The sequence below is a fragment of the Macaca fascicularis genome, chromosome 13 (genome assembly GCF_037993035.2).
Source record: "Macaca fascicularis isolate 582-1 chromosome 13, T2T-MFA8v1.1".
Lineage (NCBI taxonomy): Eukaryota > Metazoa > Chordata > Mammalia > Primates > Cercopithecidae > Macaca > Macaca fascicularis.
Window position 1 is genome coordinate 84321143 of NC_088387.1, and position 20175 is coordinate 84341317.

Consider the following 20175-nt stretch of genomic DNA (forward strand, 5'->3'; position numbering starts at 1 on the left):
AAAGCCCATGTCCTTTTCCCTATGTAGTGCCATCTCCACTGTGTACCATATTTTAGAGTGGAGCATGCTTTGAAAAAAAATTAAATTCCCAAGTCAAGAAAAAGAATACAAAGGAGTGTGGGAATAGGGGTAAGGTGGGTGGATATTTTTTAAGTCTTTGCACAAAATTTAGGCAGAAGAAACCAAATGGGGTGGGTCTGAAGGATCTGAAGTTAAAATATCTAAATTTCTGAAACCAATACCATGAGTTTTGCCTGGGGAAACTGTACTAATCACTTCCTCAAGAGAATGAAAGCTTGGCCACATCCTACTTCTACTCATGGTAGATGGCTCCAGTGTGTATATTATTTTCGTATGCCTACAAAGTGTGGGCTTGCAATAAGAGCAGAGATCTGTTCACGACTGCAGAAGGAATGAAGCTGCCAGGACTTGAAGCTATGTTGACCTGACTGTATCCAACACACAGAACTCAAACATCACACTGTTCATAAAGCAGAGCCAAGCATAAGGTTTGGATTCTGAGAGCAGACACGGGGAGGAGCCATATTAGACGTTGGGAAAGAAGGAGAAAGGGCTGCCACCAACAAAAGTGAGTGTCCTGTCCTCTTTCCACTCAGAAGATTATCCTTCTCACACTTGTCATTCAATATCTCCCCGTCCAGAACACCCTCTTCCCTATTAACCACGTCCAACTGACTTACTCAGATTCCTTACAACTTCTTTTTACAGGCTGTTTAAGCCCTGGGTGACTGCCTCTGACTGAATCAGTAAACTGTTGGGCATAAGTTGTGTTATTGGAGTAAGGGTATCTTGAATCAGCTGTGACTGGAGGTTGGACTCACTCAATCGTTTTGTATTTTAAGGCATTCTCTGAGGAAGTTCAGAGGCTCACTCCATCCTATTTGAATTAGATTGGGTCTTTAATTTATGGTCATTTAACTCAACAAGTGAAAAGAGTCATTTCTGACTATTTCATTTTATAATAAGTGGGAAATGAATTGAAATAAAACAGACAAAATAAATAGCATTTTCCACACTATTCACTATTATCTTTCCCTTTGGCAATCAAAAAGTACGTGGCTAATAGTAGTGTGTAGCCACGTACTTTTCTATTACCAAAGGGGAAGATAATCTTATGTGACTCACTCCCTGCCCTCAAAGGCAAGGAAATAAGATTGTATGTCTGCAACACAAGCAAGACCATGACTTTAAAAATTAAGAGATGTGAGAATTGAACTAATCTTTCCAGAATAATGATGATGATAATGATGAAGATGACTGACACTATTTAGTGTTTGTTATGTGCAGGGCACTATGCTGTTTTACATGCTGAGGAGCATTTACACATGCAAGGTGGGGCACTTGTATTGCAAGCAGATGGAGCAGCAAGAGCAAAAGCATGCAGAGGGAATGCTCAGGACCCATGTGCAAACAGAGCAATGTGGTTAGAAGGTGGGGTACATGAAGCGCGCTGGGGGGTAATAAAGCAGAACAGGTAGTTAGGGGCATGTTATGGAAGATTCTCATTCTGTAGATAATGAGGAGGCACACATAGATTTTGAGTGATTTCTATAATTGCTCCCACCCTCCCTGGTAGAATTTATCATTTTTTATCCTGTGCCCGTTGTATTCTGTTAAGTGTTACAGAAACATCTGTATCCTGTAGATATTTCCAAGTATGTGTGTGTGTTTTTTTTTCTTGATTGCAAGCCTCCTTGAGAGCAAGGTGTGGTGCAGAATAGGCTCTTACATGTTGTTCGAAAGAGTCATCATCGCTGTTACCATCAGTCTGGCTGCAGTGAACAGAATGGACAGAGGGGGAGGCAGCCCAAAGGCCAAGAGACAGGCAATGAGACACAACATAGGAGAGGAAGTGTGGACTGGGATGGGGGTAACATGAATTGAGAGCGGGAAGCCTGTGAGAGACAATTTGGAAGTTAATGTTGGTGAAACAGAGCAACTGCGATTTAATCTGTGTTGGCAGGTAGGATGGGGTGGAATTGGGGTCCAGGGATTATGAAAGGCTCCCAGAAGACATATTGCCAGGGTAAGCAGAAAGAGTCCTACTCTAGGGGAAGGCAGAGCTAACTGTGAAGATGTGGGTCTTGCTCAGTTGCTCCTTCTGCCTAGAATTCCCACTTACCCCCACCTTAAGTAATCCAATCATACACAACCTTCAGGAACACCTCAGAAGCCTGTGCCTTCCAGATTCCCATCAGAATCTTTATCTCTAGGCATTAGCTCTCCTGCCTTTCAACCCATAGAGCATTTTATGCTTCCCATTTGGCATGTCCACTTTCATGTCACACTTATTTATTCTCTTACCCCTTCCTAACAGAACATAGGCTCCCTTTGTTCTGTGTTCATACCATTTTATTAATTTGAGTGGAACAACTGCCCTGATTCCAGAGCTTTATTTTCAGATCCAAGGTGAGGGGAAGAAGTCAACAGTGACTCCAAGGTTTTTGCCTGAACTATCAGAAGGATGGAGCTGCCATTAACTAAGATGGGGAAGAGCATGATTGATAGGAAATAGCAGGATGTCATTTTTGGACAAGATATATTTGAAAAATCTACACAGCCCACTGGAGATGTTGTGTGGACAGTTTGATATATAAATTTGAAACTCAGGAGTGAGATACAAGCTACAGGTATACATTTGGGAGTTGTTAACCTACAAAAGGCATTTAAACACTTCAGACTGGATGGGGTCATCAGTAAACTGAATAGGGCTAGAAAAGAGAAGACATCCAAGGACTAAACTCTGAGGTACTCCAGAGTTTGGGGAGGAAAGGAACAAATAGCAAATGAGACTGAGAAGTGGCTGATATGAAAGAAGGTAAACAAAATGTAGAGTCCTAAACGGAGCAAGATTAAAGGATTTCCAGGGGAAGGGAATCATCTATTACCTCACATTATGCTATTAGGTCAAGTAAGATAATGACCGAGAATTGAATTAGCAATGTGGAGGTCACTGGCGACCTTGAAGAGAGTACTTTTGGTGGAATGGGGAGGACAAAGGTTTGATTGGAATGGGTGTAAAAGAGGAATGAAGGAGTGGAATTAGAGGCAAAAACTTTGAGAAGTTTTTGTAACGAGAGAAGTGGGGCAGTAGATGGGTGGAAAGATAAATTGAGGTTTCTTTTTTTTCTTTTCCTTCTTTCTTTTCCTTTTTTTTTTTTTAGGAAAAAAAAAAGATAATAGAAATACCAGCATGCTGATAGGAGTAATCCAAGAAGAAGAGGAAAATTAGTGCGAGAGAGAGAGAGAGACAGGGAGAGGAGAAAGAGGAGAAAGAGAGAGGCAGACAGAGAGAGGAGAAAGAGAGAGGGAGAGGAGAAAGAGAGAGAGACAGAGGAGAAAGAGAAACAGGGAGAGGAGAAAGAGAGAGACAGAGAGAGGAGAAAGAGAGAGATAGAGGAGAAAGAGAGAGAGAGACAGGGAGCGCAGAGAGGAGAAAGAGAGAGAGAGGAGAAAGAGAGAGAGACAGGGAGAGGAGAAAGAGAGAGACAGAGAGAGGAGAAAGAGGGAGAGAGAGAGACAGGGAGGGGAGAGAGACAGAGGAGAAAGAGAGAGGGAGAGGAGAAAGAGAGAGAGACAGAGAGAGGAGAAAGAGAGAGGGAGAGGAGAGAGAGAGAGAGGAGAAAGAGAGACAGGGAGAGGAGAAAGAGAGAGACAGGGAGAGCAGAGAGAGAGAGAGACAGAGAGGAGAAAGAGAGAGAGAGAGGAGAAAGAGAGACAGGGAGAGCAGAGAGAGAGAGAGACAGGGAGAGCAGAGAGAGAGAGAGAGACAGAGAGGAGAAAGAGAGAGAGAGAGACAGGGAGAGAGAGAGAAGTACAAGAGTGGTGTCCTTGAACAGGTGAGAGGGAATGGGAGCTGGTGTACAAGTGTAGGGAATGGCCCTACAGGCACAGATGGTTCATCCATAGTAATGAGAGGAAAGATAGAGCACAGTTGTGGCAGGTGAGTAGATATGAAATGGAACATTGTGGAAGTTCTTTTATTTCTGCTTCAATTTTCAGGAAAGAATGGGAAATACCTGGGTGCCAAAAGTAAAAAGAAAATTCAAACTAGGAAAGCAAGCTTCCTAGTGTGGGGAGGTGTCAGGAATTGGTCAGATACTTTCCTGGCTTGGATTTTAATGGCTGTGGAGGGACAGAGACAAGATTGTGGGTCTACAAAAGGTGCTGAGATGGCTACGTAAAGCCTGGACTCTCAAAGGACACCACTGAAAGGTTAGACTAGAAAACATTTTGCCTGCTGGGCGTGGTGGCTCATGCCTGTAATCCTAGTACTTTAGGAGGTTGAGGTGGGCAGATTGCCTGAGGTCAGGAGTTCGAGACCAGTCTGGCCAACATGGTGAAGCACCGTCTCTACTAAAAATACAAAAAAATTAGCTGGGCATGGTGGTGTGTGACTGTAATGCCAGCTACTCAGAAGGCTGAGGCAGGGAAATCGTTTGAACCAGGGAGGTGGAGGTTGCAGTGAGCTGATATCACACCACTGCACTCCAGCCTGGGTGACAGAGCAAGACTCGGTCTCAAAACAAAACAAAACAAAAAACAAAACAAAACCAAAACACAGAAAACATTTTGCCAGTGGCCCAGATGATCATAGGGAAACTCATCTAGCTATGAGTGAATCAAAGCATCCTGCAAAATGCAAATCCCGGGCCTAAGCTTCTCTCAAATTAGTGGTTCAAATATATGTTACCCCAGGAACCTCAAGGCCAGAGCCAGTGATGTCCATGGGACGCCTGTAGGAACAAATGAAAAATCCAAGGATGGATGCTCCCATAGCTGCAGGGGATTCTTGCATGAAAACAAGCCCCACTGAGGATGAACTGATGGTCAAAGTTATAAAACAGAGGAAGTTTAAAAAAATCCAACATAAGTGAAAATAAGCAGACCCAGCTAATGCGAGGATTGGAGGTGCAAATATGTGAGATAATGGAACAACTGACTAGAGACTCTAAATTATGTGTATGTAAATCAGAAGCATAAGAAAGTAACAACAAAATGAAAATATAATTTCTAGAAGTACAATAAGAAATCAATTAGTATTAAGAACTCAATGACTCAATAAAATGGTAGAGAAGATAAAGATAAAGAAAGAATCAGCAAATTAGAAGATCTATCTAAAGAGCTATCCAGAATTATCATAGAGATAGAGACTGAAACTAATAAATAGACATTAAAAGCATGGTGGAAAAATTAAGATGGCTAACCTATGCCTAATAGGAGTTTCAGAATAGGAAAAGGAAAAGGAATGGGGGAAAGTTAAGATTTAAAAGACTAATGAGGCCAGGCATGGTGGGTCATGCCTGTAATCCCAGCACTTTGGGAGACCAAGGCAGAAGGATTGCTTGAGGTCAGGAGTTTGCAACTAGCCTGGGCAACATAGTGACAGGAGTTGGAAGGCACAGAACTATGATAGCACCACTTCACTCTAGTCTGAGCAACACAGTGAGATCTTGTCTCTAAAAAAACAAACAAACCCGAATGACTGGGAATTTCCATAATTGATGACTTGAGCCCTGAGACAAGAAGCACAAGTCCCAAAGAGGAAAAATAAAGTTAAATTCACACCTAGATGCTTTAGAGGGGGAATGCAGACCACTAATAAGAAAGAGGAGAACTTAAAAGCAACCCAAGATAAGAGACAATTTATCTATAAAAGGAATATGTAGACTTATCATAGACTTCTTCACAGCCGCCATACAGACCAGATGACAATGGACTAATACATCAATGTGCTGAGCAAAAACTAAAAATCATATTAGAAATACTAGAAAAAATCATACTAGAAATATACGGCCAATTAAATTATTCAAGAGTGAGGGTAAAATATAGGCATTTTGGGGAAAAACTAAGAGACATTAAATAGAGTATTGTTGAAACACCTACTAAAGGATATACTCCAGAAAAAAAGATGTGGAGTAAAAGAAGCAATGGTGCCTGTTTTATTGTTTTCTGTATATTTCTGTTTTTCTGGCATGTTTCAAAAGTAAAATAAAAAATTAAAATCCCCTACTTACATATTTCAATCTATCTAAAGAAGCATAGCTTCCAAATGTTGCCTATATCATAGATCTTTTCCAAAAAATTAAGTCTTAGACTTGAGTAAATTCTAAAGACAGTTTTCCTACTTCATAGAAGGATTGGTTTCAATCAAAAGGGCCTGAGAAACGTTCTTAAAAAGAAAAAAAAAATGAAAAGGAAAAGGAGAAGCAGAGCCTGGCATTAGATCTCCAGAAAATTATTCTCTGGTCAAAGTTTGCGAGTCTCAAAAATTTAGAAAGATATCCTTCCATAGGCCACTTCTGGCTGAAAACCAAGGACTGTTACCAAAAAATTATTGAAATTCTCCATAAGCAGGTGAATCATCTATTTAAAAGGCAGCTAAAGGCTCAAGAGACCTTGCAAATGTAGACGAATGAGCAGAAAAGAATGCTGGCCTTTAGTTCACATATTTTATTTCCCTGACTAGATACTTCCCTGGGGGTAGAGGGAAGGACCTTTGTAGGAGAGTAAAAAGTTTGTAAACACATGAAATTAATGAGACATTCCTAAGGGACGTATAAGGAAGAATTTTTGTGTGGAAAAAGGGAAGAGGGGCTGCTAAAATGATGGATGCTGGGAAACATGTTTAAAAACCTATAAGGAATAAAAAAGGTACAAATGAAGAGAACAGTACTATACTGGGAGATTAAATGCAACAGTAAAAAAAATGTCTATTTAGGAAGGGAGCTTTCCAAGGAGAAAGTCTGTAATTCTATCATTTGGCAAAGGTTGGAGCCCCTTTTTGGGGTTGCCAGGAAAGATGCTTAAATTACAATTTTTATAGTTTCCTTCAATGGAACTTCAGGAAATTGGCCAAATATGTATGACTCAATATGGATCCAAATCTGACAGGCTGAGTCGTGCACTATATTAAGATTTGAATCCTCAATTTGGCCCCTTCCTTAGGCTCTTGGGCCATTGTTCATCCAGGGAAGATTTATTGAGCCTGACTCCGAGCCAGGCAGTGTGCAAGGTGTCCAGAGGTCCTAATTCATTTCTTTAGGCCATCGTTCTCCTTAGCAATTAGTTCACAACTCTTCTCTGTCCTCAGCCTCCCAATCTTTTATTCATCCTCCTCTCTCTCCGCTGATGACCTTTCTCTTCAACTCACTGAAAAATAGAAGTTAACAGAAGAACACTTTCACAGGCTCTACCAACTATATCTACACTTCCCTACTTGGCCTGCCCTCTAGTTAAAATGAATTGACTGGGCTTTTGCCTGGGGCCAACCTCTCCACAGGGTCACTGGATCCCTTCTCTCATCAACTCAGATATGTCTCCAGCCAGTTCTCTCTCTCTCTTTAAACACCATCTCTCCAATAAGAATTTTCAAATTCATGAATCCAAACTGATCTTTCTCTTGAACTCCAGACTTCATTCAGTTGCCCACTTGATTTCTCCACTTTGAATGTCTAATATAAATGTCAAACCTTACATTTCCAACCCAGTGTGGTGGCTTACGCCTGTAATCCCAACACTTTGGGAAGCTGAGGCAGGAGAATTGCTTAAGCCCTGGCGTTTGAGACCAGCCTGGACAACGTGGCAAAACCCTATCTCTACAAAAACAAACAAACAAACAAACAAAAACCAATTAGGCACACACCTGTAGTCCCAGGTATTTGGGAGGCTGAGGTGGAAGGAATTATCTGAGTCTGGGAGGCAGAGGTTGCAGTGAGCGGTGTTCACACCACTGCACTCTAGCCTGAGCAAGAGTGAAACCCTGTCTCAAACAAAGAAATGACCCAAAAAAACAAAAACTAAACTTACATTTCCAAATGCTAACTCTTGTCTCATTCACAGCTCCACACTCAGTTTGCCTCTCCTTCTGCCCTCCCCATCTCAGTTAGCAAAGACTCCTTTCTATTCATTGTTTAGGTCAAAAATCTTGGAGTCATCTTGGATTTCCTCCCACCTTTCAACCCACTTTCAGTTTGTTGGCAAATTCTATTGGTTGGCAAATATATCCTAAATATGATCGCTTCTTACCACTTCTGGTATACTCACCCAGTCAAAATTGCCATTATCCTTTGCCTGAACTTATCACTGGTCTGCCCTGTACACTCACTCCCCCACCACTTATTCTCCATAGAAGTCATCCTTCTAAAATGTAAATCAGATTACTTGCCTCTTTTGCTTTTACCTACCATGACTTGCATCTCATTTATGTAACATATTAAATGTTTACCAAGGTTCTGTATTTCCTGGCATATAATGGGGATGTTGAGTCTCTGAGCTCTCCTCTCACTCTTCCCTTACTCCACCCCAGGCATGATGGCCTGAGTACACGGTGCCTTTGCCTTTGCCTACTATGTTCTCACTGCCTGAATGTTCTTTCCAAGATACTTTCATTGCTGACTCTCCTCCTTCTTTAAGTCTTTACTTAAATGTTACTCCCTCCAAGACACCATCACAGACCACCCTATATAAGATGCACCCACTCCCTATGATTATCACTCCCCTTCCTGTATTCTCACACCCTAAGGACACAAAGGTTTCTCTGAATTTCAAGATAGTGTTTATGCTCAATTATTTGAAAATGTAAAAGCAATTCAAGAGTCATTGATTTGGGACTCTGATCATTCCAGGTGTGGTTAAAATGATGTATGTTTTTTGCATCATTTACTTTTCTGCCCCCTAAGTAAGCGCAAACAAGATGCAAGGGGCTATTGTATTTGGTGGGAAAAAAAAAACTGGACTGAGATGTAAATGAGCTGGATTCTAGTCTAGGTCCACCACCCAAGACTGTGCCCATGGGCCTGTGGGCTCACCTCCCTGGGGTGAGCTCACCCTCCTTCCCAGTTCCTACCTCGTAAAATGGGGATGTTCAATGGGTCTGCCATTGGGAAATCAACCTAATGAGGAATTGTAAGTGGTTACAATTAACTCTGTTCCATTCCATCCAATAAATATACGTCAAACATTTACCATGTCCAAGGCACTATGTTAATGGTAATATGAAATAAAAGGTACTTCTTGCCCATAGTTCAAAGATAGTAGAGGAGAAAAGACCTTACATCATAGAATTAAAATAACTGTATTTAAAAAAATGATGTAGTATAGTTTTACACCCTACCCTTATCTTTAGATGAAGAAGCTGAGCTGAAGTTCAGAGAAGTGAAGTGACTAATTAAAGAATAAACAATTAATAATAGTTGTGGAGTCAGGGCTCTCCAAAGAGGCTAACAAGTTTGATTACTCTAAAGATAGAATTCAATTCATTCCCTAACATTTGTGACTTTTAAAAAAATCAGAATATAGATTCTAATCAGTATAGAAGCTGGATTCTTTTTTATTTTGTTAACCTTTTAGAAGCTGTATGAGAGGGCTCATTGGGAGATGATCCTCATATTTTTGCAGCTTGATCGTCTGTCTATACCAATATGCAAAAGCAGTCAGGATTTAAACGCCTAAAGATGAATAGCCTGTTCACCTGTGTACACAATCCAGTGTTTGGACAGGATGATCTGTTATTAATTTAAATCAATAACTGAAAAACAATGCCTATCACCACTCCACCCATCTCATAAGAAAGAAAGAGAGCTGGGATCATAAAACTCACAAAGCGTACCTGAAACACGCCATAGAAAACAGTCATGGTTAATGCCTGGGTCAACACAATCCACCTTTGGTTTAATTTACTAAAACACTATGAGAGAGAATGCCATGGGGGCCTCAACACACCCATCGTAACTATGAACTAATGTCTCCCAGATGATCAGGGAATCCTTTCCTGAGGAATTCAGTTCCCTGAACTTGACCTTGTTCAGTGACTTTAGAGTAAAGAAGAAAATGACTGCCAGATTAAAAGAGAAATATTTTATTCTTTGGCCAGATTCTGATTAGCTGAGAAATAAGATAATGATGCCTGTTAAATGAGCAACCCTCAGAGCCTTCCCTCCATCTACAGCTACAGGGAATGGGAAGTAGCCATGAGAAGCCCTGGAGCTGCTGGATACTCTGCAAGGCCATCCTCCTGTAACTAAGGTCACTCTATTGCACCGTCAAATCCAAATATATCTTAGCTGGAAGGACCTGCGCATCACCTATCAACCCTTCACTTCATAAACGTGTCTTCATGGTTCACAAAGACTGGTTCCAGCATCATCACATGGACACTTGTGACGCTCTAGAAGGTAGGGCAGGCATCAGTATTTCCATTTCGGGTGAGACAGTGAACTCAGACCCTATTCAGTGTTTCACCCAAGGTCACAGACAGCTCGTTTGTCAGGGAGAAGGAGCCTGAACCCTGGTTGTATCCTCTGAGTTTGGTAACTGACCATTGCCAATCTTACAAAGCAGGACATGAAACTCATCAAGGCAAGGTAGCTTCTCATGGTTACCTAGCGGATGAGTACCAGGGTTGAGACTTGAGAGTGCAGAACACTGATTATTTAGCAGTGCCAAGGTGAGCAACCTTTGCTCAAGACATGGATGGACATTTATTGCCCAGGAAAGCATCCTGCTTCCTTCCTTCCTGTCCCTGAACATCCTAGGGATTTAACCATCTCCCTTTTTCCATTGCACCCACCTATTTTCCAACTTGGATTCCACTGAAGGAGATGCCACAAAACCTTCTTTCTCCTCACTTTCATCCTGGGAATCAGGATCAGCCTTTCAGTTTTATGGCTTTATTACTGTTGTTTTGTTTTCAAATTTAATAACCATGGGGAAAAATGTTAATGAGGTACCAATGCTTCCAGTTACTAGATAATTTAGAAATGATAACAATCATTTTCTAATATGGTAATGATTAACTCTTACTTAACTGCTTAGCAGAGGACCTTATCTACTAATTACTGATTTGGTGGTAGATATCCTTATCATTATTATAAATACTCTTGGCCACCCAGCTAATTAGAAGCAGAACCAATACTTGAACCTAGGCCTTCAGATTCCTTGCCCAGTGCTCTACTAGGGCTGCCTCACAGGGTTGGGATGCTTGAATTAAGCAGCATAGATAAGGGAGGCTATGAACTTAGGGAAGGGGGCTGTGGGGCTAACGAAAATGAGACCAATTACAACTTATCAGTTATTCAGGAAGGGTCATCTAGGGCCAGTTCCTGCAAGGGTGCTAGGAAATGCAGGTCTAAAAGTCAATGTGTATATTGCTTGGTTCGTTGACGGGACTACAAAAGCTAAAGGATTTATCAGCCAGAGAGGAAGACTGATGAGAGATGGGGACAGACACTAGTTGTGCTGCCTGCTTTGCCAGTACGGTAAAAAATTTATTCCTTTGGGTGCAGGGCAAAATAAGGAGATGATGAGAGAGGAAGATTTTGGGAACCCAGAAAGAATTGGAGGCCTTAGTTTTGGACTGCTTCTAGACTAACTGTATCCGTCTTCTAGACTGGCCAAGAAATTGCTTGACTCCCCCTCCTCCCCTAGCTATCCTCTCCTCCCTGGCACCCAAGCACTACCTCACGCTCATGTGTTTATTCCCGTTTCTGTCCTAGACCACTGCAAAGCCTAGTGAATCCCTGTTTCCTCAGCTCCTCCCCAAGAAGCCTTTTCCAAGACTCCCCTCCCCAGGGGAACACCCGCCCTCCCCCAGGCTGGCCATGTGGAGTCTGTCTTGTTCCCCCCATCTTGTTACACTTGTATATTTGGTCTTTGACGCAGAGGCTGACCCCACATGTTACATCATCCTGTGCAGAGCACATTCAGCAGGCGAATGACTTACAGCACATGCTCTGTCTTCTGTTCTTTCTATTAGGGGCGTGATTTCGAAGATGAATGTTTATAACATGACCTAAGGAATTTCATCCTTCTCTGGAAAACTGTGTAGGAGAGAATCCTGATGGACAAAGAATAATGTGTTCTGGGCTCCAGCCAAATATTTGGACTTGTTTGAAAAGGCCTCGGTGCTCACCTTCTGCTGTTTATTGCAAACTCATCACCTCATGATTGTCCCTAGCTGGCTCAGAAGGGAGTGGTGACAAATGAGCATCTCCTTTGTTTTCATGCAGAAACCACTTTGCAGTGATGATGTGTTAATTCTTTATTAAGTGACTTCCTGACCAAACACCTTAAAAGGCCATGTAACTCTCCCCTCCTGCATTGCATTTGTAGGGGAAAGGAGAGGGTATGGAGCATGAAAGGCATATCAGATCTATGTACTGGGGGTATCTAGGCAGAAAAGCAGTTCCTTGTGAATGGAAAACAGCTCAGCAGTGTCTGTCCCCTGCCAGGTTCTTGGGAGGTGGTTTGCTATAGTGGAACACCAGATTTGTTGTTGATCTTGGTTAAATCACATAGGGAAGTGATATAACCTCTTTGAACCTCAGTTTCTTCTTCTGCAAAAAGAACCGTGCAAGCTATCACAGAGATTAAATTAGTTAAATTATGTGTAAAAAGAATAATTTTAAAATACTTCCTGCTGTGTTTTTCTTTGATGATTTCTTGCTACCATTATGACCTTAGAGCAGGAAAAAAGTAAATGCTGCTTCAGGAAGGAAAAGGGAGTTACGTAGACAGGAAGAAGAATTGAAACTCCAGAAAGGATTCTAAGAAGTAAGATACCATTAAAGAAATCTAAAGCAGAGAGGTTTTCCTGAGAAGAGAGAGTAAAAATGTTTTTTTAAATTTATTTATTATTATTATTATACTTTAAGTTCTAGGGTACATGTGCATAATGTGCAGGTTTGTTACATATGTATACTTGTGCCATGTTGCTGTGCTGCACCCATCAACTCGTCAGCACCCATCAACTCGTCATTTACATCAGGTATAACTCCCAGTGCAATCCCTCCCCCCTACCCCCTCCCCATGATAGGCCCCGGTGTGTGATGTTCCCCTTTCCAAGTCCAAGTGATCTCATTGTTCAGTTCCCACCTATGAGTGAGAACATGCGGTGTTTGGTTTTCTGTTCTTGTGATAGTTTGCTAAGAATGATGGTTTCCAGCTGCATCCATGTCCCTACAAAGGACACAAACTCATCCTTTTTTATGGCTGCATAGTATTCCATGGTGTATATGTGCCACATTTTCTTAATCCAGTCGAGACAGTAAAAATGTTAAGTCTCTTTGAAGAATTCCTGCATTGACATCTTTTAGGTAGTAATTGGCAAAGGCAAGGTGGTAGCACAATTATCTGGGATAGGGCATAGATTTTCTTCAAAAATGAGGTTAGTGTGGCAATTCCTAGGTTTCCTGGGGCCTAGACAAGATTCTACCAGCCCCAGGGAGAGCTGCTCCATGGAGAAAAAGAGCCCCCAACAATGGTTATGAAGTAGACCCTATCTAGGTGTTGGGGAGGGAGAAGGTCATGCCTCTGTAGTACCAGGAAACTCTGCGGTGGCTGTCTAGCTAGTTGTCCAAAGACCAGTGAACATTCTGCATGGTAGAGCCAGCAATTAGATGCCACCAACAACCAGACCAGATCATTTGAAGTGACCAGCAGCTGAAGCCAGCAAAGAACAGACCATGAGTTTTATTGGCCATGAACTTTGGCCACGTGTTTCAGACACGTGCCCAGGGTACAGACCTTGCTGACCACATTGGGTCAGAAACCCAACTGGTAGAACAGAGTTTACCCTGTCACTGTGAGGATACGTGAGTTTCTCTCTTCAGCCAGATGGCATCTTGGTTGGGAGGAGAATCTAAATGATTAAACATTTTCCCAAAGATACTTAGGTTACTCTAAAGAATCAAGTTAAACTTCAAGACACTGTTTTGAATCCAAAGACCTTTATCAATGAAAGATTTCCCTTCCGCAATCCTCCCACAATCCTGTGTCCCAGTAGGATGGTTACTTATGAGAATTAGTTGCAGGGATTAGTTGCAGAGAAATAAAAAGGCCCAAGTAACTTGTAGGTCATTGTATTTTAATTCAACTCTGTATTTAATATCACCACAGGCTGGGCGTGGTGGCTGACGCCTGTAATCCCAGCGCTTTGGGAGGCAGAGATGGGTGGATCACGACCTCAGGAGATCGAGACCATCCTGGTTAATCTGGTGAAACTCCATCTCTACTAAAAATACAAAAAATTAGCTGGGCATCGTGGTGGGCGCCTGAAGTTCCAGCTACTTGGGAAGCTGAGGCAGGAGAATGGCATGAACTCAGGAGGCGGAGCTTGCAGTGAGCCGAGATCATGACACTGCACTCCAGCCTGGGCGACAGAGCAAGACTCCGTCTCAAAAAAAAAAAAAAAAAAAAAAAAAAAAAAAAAAATAGCACCACATATAGGAGACAATGCATGTGAGTTCTCTTAAATGTAATGGAAATATCATATTGGATGGAATCCTCCAATATGACAAGCTTCTCACTCTTGGTATACTCAGTACTGCTAACACAGAGTAGGAAGGAAGTTCGTACATATTTACTGGCCACAAGTTGATTTTATTTACAGCACTGAAAGTAAAGAAAAATGGAAATAGTCCATTATGTTTTAGTTAATTACTTATGTTGAACATAGTTAAGATTTTTTTCCTGGGACTCCACAGTGTGAGGGGAGTGATAACATCCTAACAATATTCCTTTTTCTAAAGCAATGACATTTGCCTCACTTGTGGTGGTCTTCATCCTTCTCCTTCCTAGTGCTCTAGGGTTTGGGTCACCATCTTAGCCAACTGCCAATAGATTTTCACTACTATCTCTTTCCCACTTTATTCCAGATTTCTCCAAATTATTTTGTCATTCTTCTTCATTTAATTACCACAAATGCCTTCTATGAAAGATATTATTAACTTCATTTTGCAGATAAAGAAACAATGAATCCACAGAGTTAAGAGAAGATATTTCTAAATATTTATTGCACATAAAAATGACGAGAAGTGGCCAGGTGCGGTGGCTCATGCCTGTAATTCTAGCACTTTGGGAGGCCGAGGTGGTTGGATTGCCTGAGCTCAGGAGTTTGAGACCAGCCTGGGCAACACAGTGAAACCCCATCTCTACCAAAAATACAAAAATTAGGCGTGGGTGTGGTGGTGCACACCTGTAATCTCAGTTACGCAGGAGACTGAAGCAGGAGAATCCCTTGAACATGGGAGGCGGAGGTTGCAGTGAGCCGAGATCGCGACACTCCACTCCACTCCACTCCACTCCACTCCAGCCTGGGCAACAGACCCCGTCTCAAAACAAAACAAAAACAAAACAAAACAAAAAAGTTAGCCAGGCATGGCGGTGTGTGCCTGTAGTCCCAGTTGCTTGGGAGGCTGAGTCAGGAGAATTGCTTGAACCTGGGAAGCAGAGGTTGCAGTGAGCCGAGATCGTTGTGACAGAGCAAGACTCTGTCTCTTAAAAAAAAAAAAAAATTATGAGAAGTTTGATTTTAGCCACAATCCTTATGAAAAGTGTGATTCTTAAAGGAGGTCTGTCCAGCACAACTACAACATACTGGTCAAGGTAGATGCCAGAGTGCCCCATCCTGGTCTCTCCAGTCACATGGGACTCTGAGAATCAAGCAGAGAGGTGGAGAAAGGAAACAGTCAACATAATCTCCAAATTATGTTGCTGGTACTTGGAGATGGGGCCTTTGTGGGAGGTGATTAGGGTTAGATGAGGTCATGTGAGTGGGGGGCCCATGATGGGATTAGTGGCTTTATAAGAAGAGGAAGAGAGACTTGGGCTGGCACACTCCTTCTCTCTCACCATATGATGCCCTCTGCCAGATTATGACACCAGAAGAAGGCCTTTGCCAGGTGCCGGCACCTTGATATTGGACTTCCCAGGCTCTGAAGCTGTGGGAAATAAATTTTCTTTATAAATTACCCAGACTGTGGTATTCTGTTATAGCAACGCAAAACAAAGACAGACAGTGCCCTTTTTTCTGCCGTCGAAACAGAAGATGAGGGTAGGAGTTCTCAAGGGACTCTCCCCAAATCTGAAGGAAATCACAGACCTGCAGTGCTGCTTTGAAGGTGTCCATCAAGACCCTGGGTTTACTCTAGCTCTGAATTCCATTTCCACTGTGTGTGTTTGGGGCTTGACAGGGATAGAGAGGGTGATGGTGATGATGGTGTGGTCGCTTTCTCTTTAATCCACGGCTGTTGAAGTTCAGACCACATTTGGGCCAAATGTGGAAATTAACCTTTTTTTTTTTTTTTTTTTTGGTTGAGACAGAGTCTTGCTTTGTCACCCAGGCTGGAGTGCAATGGCATGATCTCAGCTCACTGCAACCTCCGCCTCCCAGGTTCAAGCAATTCTGGTGCCTCAGCCTCCCAAGTAGCTGGGAGTACAGGCACATGCCACCACGCCCAGCTAATTTTTGTATTTTTAGTAGAGATGGGGTTTTGCCATGTTGACCAGGCTGGACTCAAACTCCTGACCTCAGATAATCTGCCTGCCTTGGCCTCGCAAGTGCCAGGATTACAGGCGTGAGCCACTGTGCCTGGTGACCCTCTTTTTAAATATACTTCACCTAGAAATCCATTTTCTGAGACAAAACATGAAAGTGATCATACTCCCTGCCAGTCTGATGTGACCAGAGCGCGGCTTAACTTATGATTTCTAAACTTTTTATTCACAAAGGAAATATTACAGGGAGGGCCAGTACATACAACAGGGAAAGGCTGACAGCTCCAGGGGCAACTGAGGGCTGACAGGAGCCCCGCCCTCCACTCTTGCTCTTCCTGCTCCCCCCACACATCCTGGGAGCATCCCTTCAGAACCCCACAGGCTCCACAGGGTGTAGTTGGAAATCACTGCATACATAGAAAATATGAGCAGGAAAACCACACATAAAGAATTATTACTAAGGGCTGCCATAAGCATCATGCTTGTCCTTTGGGGAATTATGATTCATTCACCGAATAAGAACTTACCATCATTTCTTCTAGCGTGCTTTATCCACTGTGTGCACAGAAGAGATTGATTCTATTGCCACCGTGGCCATTTTAAATTTTAATAGATGCTGTCCCTTTGCTTTGGTTCTCCTTAAATATTCAAATTAGATTCATTTTTATGGTCCCAGAAATGTGCTAGATTTAACAGGAGTCATTAAAATGTCTAAAAACGTATATTTCAGGGAACTCCCAACATAGACAGTATGAAGAAACACACAGGCGTGCGCGCGTGAACACACACACACACACATATAGTTCACTTATATAAAGTGAAATGAGTAACAATTCGTGACAAGTGAAGTGGTATTATAGGACAATGTATGATTAAAAACCAAGCCTGTTGCTCAGAACATAACTGCCCTCGGAATTCAGTACTAAGATTACCTTGTATCACAGTAGCATCCTAATTATAGTATGTAGAAAAATGAAAGAGGTTGAATTCTGCTCTCCTGGGCCCTGGTCAGGTCTCACCCAAAATGTTGACTTAGCTCTGAGCACCTCACTTTCAGAAAAACGTGGTCAAAGCACAATGGGCTCTGATGTGAGATCATGTCCTGCGAAGAAGTGTTGGTAGAGTTGGTAGAGTTGTAGCTGTTTTGTTTGGGGAAGGTAGTGCACTGGTATGATCCTTACTTCACCAGGGATTTTCATGGAAAATAATACGTCCAGCTCTCTACAGCACTTCTTCCCCTCTGTCCTCCCTATTCACCTCTCCAGTGGGGTGGACACCAGGGGGTGCCACTGACACAGATTATAGTGTGAACTGTGTCCCTTTGAGCTGTGCAAAACAGTGGCCCAGTCACTGCCTTTACAGAAAGGGATTTGAGTTTTTCCATGTGCTTTCAAAAAGTGGGTACAAATTAAAAGGCCAGAAAACAAGGGTAGTGAGATTTTGGCTTAAGATAAGGACATTCTAACAGTGGGAGAAGATAGAATGAGTGGCTGTAGATGTAAGTGTTTGGAAAGGAGTTTTATTTAGAAGGAAGTCTGTGCCTCTAAAATTGATAATAATGATAGTATCCAGTGAATCGCATTTTCATGACGTGAGTGGCCTTGTAGTATTTTATGTTTTTCACAAGTGGTCTCCTTCTTAATCACTACACCATTACTTCTAGGTAGGAATTATAATGATCTTTATTTTATAGATGAAGAAACTGAAGTTTGGACAAATTGCATTACTTTCCTAAGGTCACAGAGAGAACAAATTTCTAATTTCAGAATTAGTCTCTCTAATTTCAGAATGCAAACCCTTAACCATTATGCCACATTGCCTTTCAACAATGAGTTACAAAATCCCATCTTTCTTAGCGTGTTCAAATGCTCAATTGTTGTGAAACTTGATCTACGAATAAAATTAGATCTTGACCTTGTACCTCAAGGGGTAAAATCATTTTTATGGAACAAGGGTAGGTGAGATGGATTTGTCTTACTCTCACTACTCACTGATACCTATGTCTGGGACTCAGGGGTGAACCTGCACACCTGGACTCCAGATGGGGAAAGCTGTTCTACACATAGCATATGCCTCCAGATCCAATTCTATCATCTCAGGCACCCAATGCATGAAAGATGTGCAAAGGCTCATGCTGGATATTTTGATTTTGTCATTTCCCAAATGCCCTCTCCAAAAATCACCTTAAGGAGGCAACATGTGGTCTTACATGAAACTTCAGAGCTGCTGGTGGGAGCAGAAAGGAACAGAGCCCATTGGAGAACACTCGGTGCTCACCGTCATGTTGGAAACACTGAGATAAAAAGGAGAGGCAAAGTCTTTAACTATGTATGCATCCAACAGCTGCAGCTCTCTTAATGCTTGTGCTATGTCTGCGAAGTGAAGGCCATGGTGAGACCCTCACTGAGGCTCTGTTAGTGTTAAAACAGATGTTCCTTCAACACTCACATCTTAGGTGGCCACTTTCACGGGGTGGAAAAGGATAATCTAAACCTTCCTGTTCTTGCCAAAATAACCAGGTCTTTGTTCTGCATGTCTCTGGAACACACAGATAGATTTCCAAGCAGTAGGAACCTCCTGTCCTGTTCAGTTGTTGGACAAACTCTTGTTCTGCCCATTTCACCCTAGTTTCCTGAAATCCTGGCAGTAGGGCTCCCATGACTGGAGCCTGTGAGAGCCTCCTTTGTCAGGAGAGTTTTCACACCTAAAGCCATCAAGGCTGGCAGTGAAGGACACTGGGCTTCAAGCCCATTACAGCGATGACAGGTATTGTCTTGGCTGCCCAAGCTGAGTGGTCGTCCCTCTGCAGGTCTGTCTGGCTCCATCCCAGGGAAGAAGGCGGTGGAAGGCACCCATGGACTGCAGTTGGCTCTGCCTGGCCATGGGGGAGGATGGCAGAGGACTGACCTGTTGCTGCTTCAGAAGTGTGGAAATTGTTTTGCCCTTTAAACTGATAGAGAAACAAGCTGGAACAATAAAACTAATCCTCCAAAGCAATCTAAGCATGGAAACCAGAAATGTATACTCAAATATTTTCTCCATTTTCTTTCTTCATAAATTTGGAACATTTGTGGCAGAAAGAGAAATCAGAATAAAATGGATTTAGAAAAGAGAGAGAAGTAGTTTAGAGGGTTGTATAGGGAGGCAACATGATAAAGACGGAAGAAAAATGGACTTGGAGAGAGAACAGTCAAATCTGGGCCTGGCTCTGAGTGCCTGTGTGGCCCTAGGCAAGTTTCCCTTCGACTTGAAGACCTGGGTCTCTATGATCCCTTTCAGTTGTAAGATTAAGACCTAAGAGTTCTTGCTTATATAAACAGAATTCTTCCAAGGCCATAATTATTCCCATAATCAAGAACTATTTATTAACTAAGCAGCAGTGTGTGATTTTCTCAAGATAAGAGCAAGAAGAAATGGTCCTTACAGGCTAGATAGCTGTGACATGGACCAACAACTAAGCATATCTAAAAACTCAACTAATTCATAATATGAATTCAAAATATGAATTGAATAAGCAAAAAAAAAAAATTATACCATGAGAGTTGAATATTTTGGCAGGGGAAATCCAGCCCCTGACTTTAGGATGGTACTTTCTGTTTTGATTGAGCCTGAGTCACACTGGACTCTCTGGCATGGGCATAACCCAAGCATCTGCATGGCAGAATTCTGGCTCATTGCCATTTGCAACAGACACGAAGGGTGAGATCAAACAAAAGGAACCTTCTCGGGTTGACCATCATAAATGCTGAAGACCAAGGCTTCAACTCACTTACTGGAGTGGATTTCCTTTTATGGATGGACTTGGTCACCCTGGGGAGACTAAGAATGTTAAGTAACTTAACCAACACGCAGTAAGGAGTGGGATCAGGATTCTTCTCC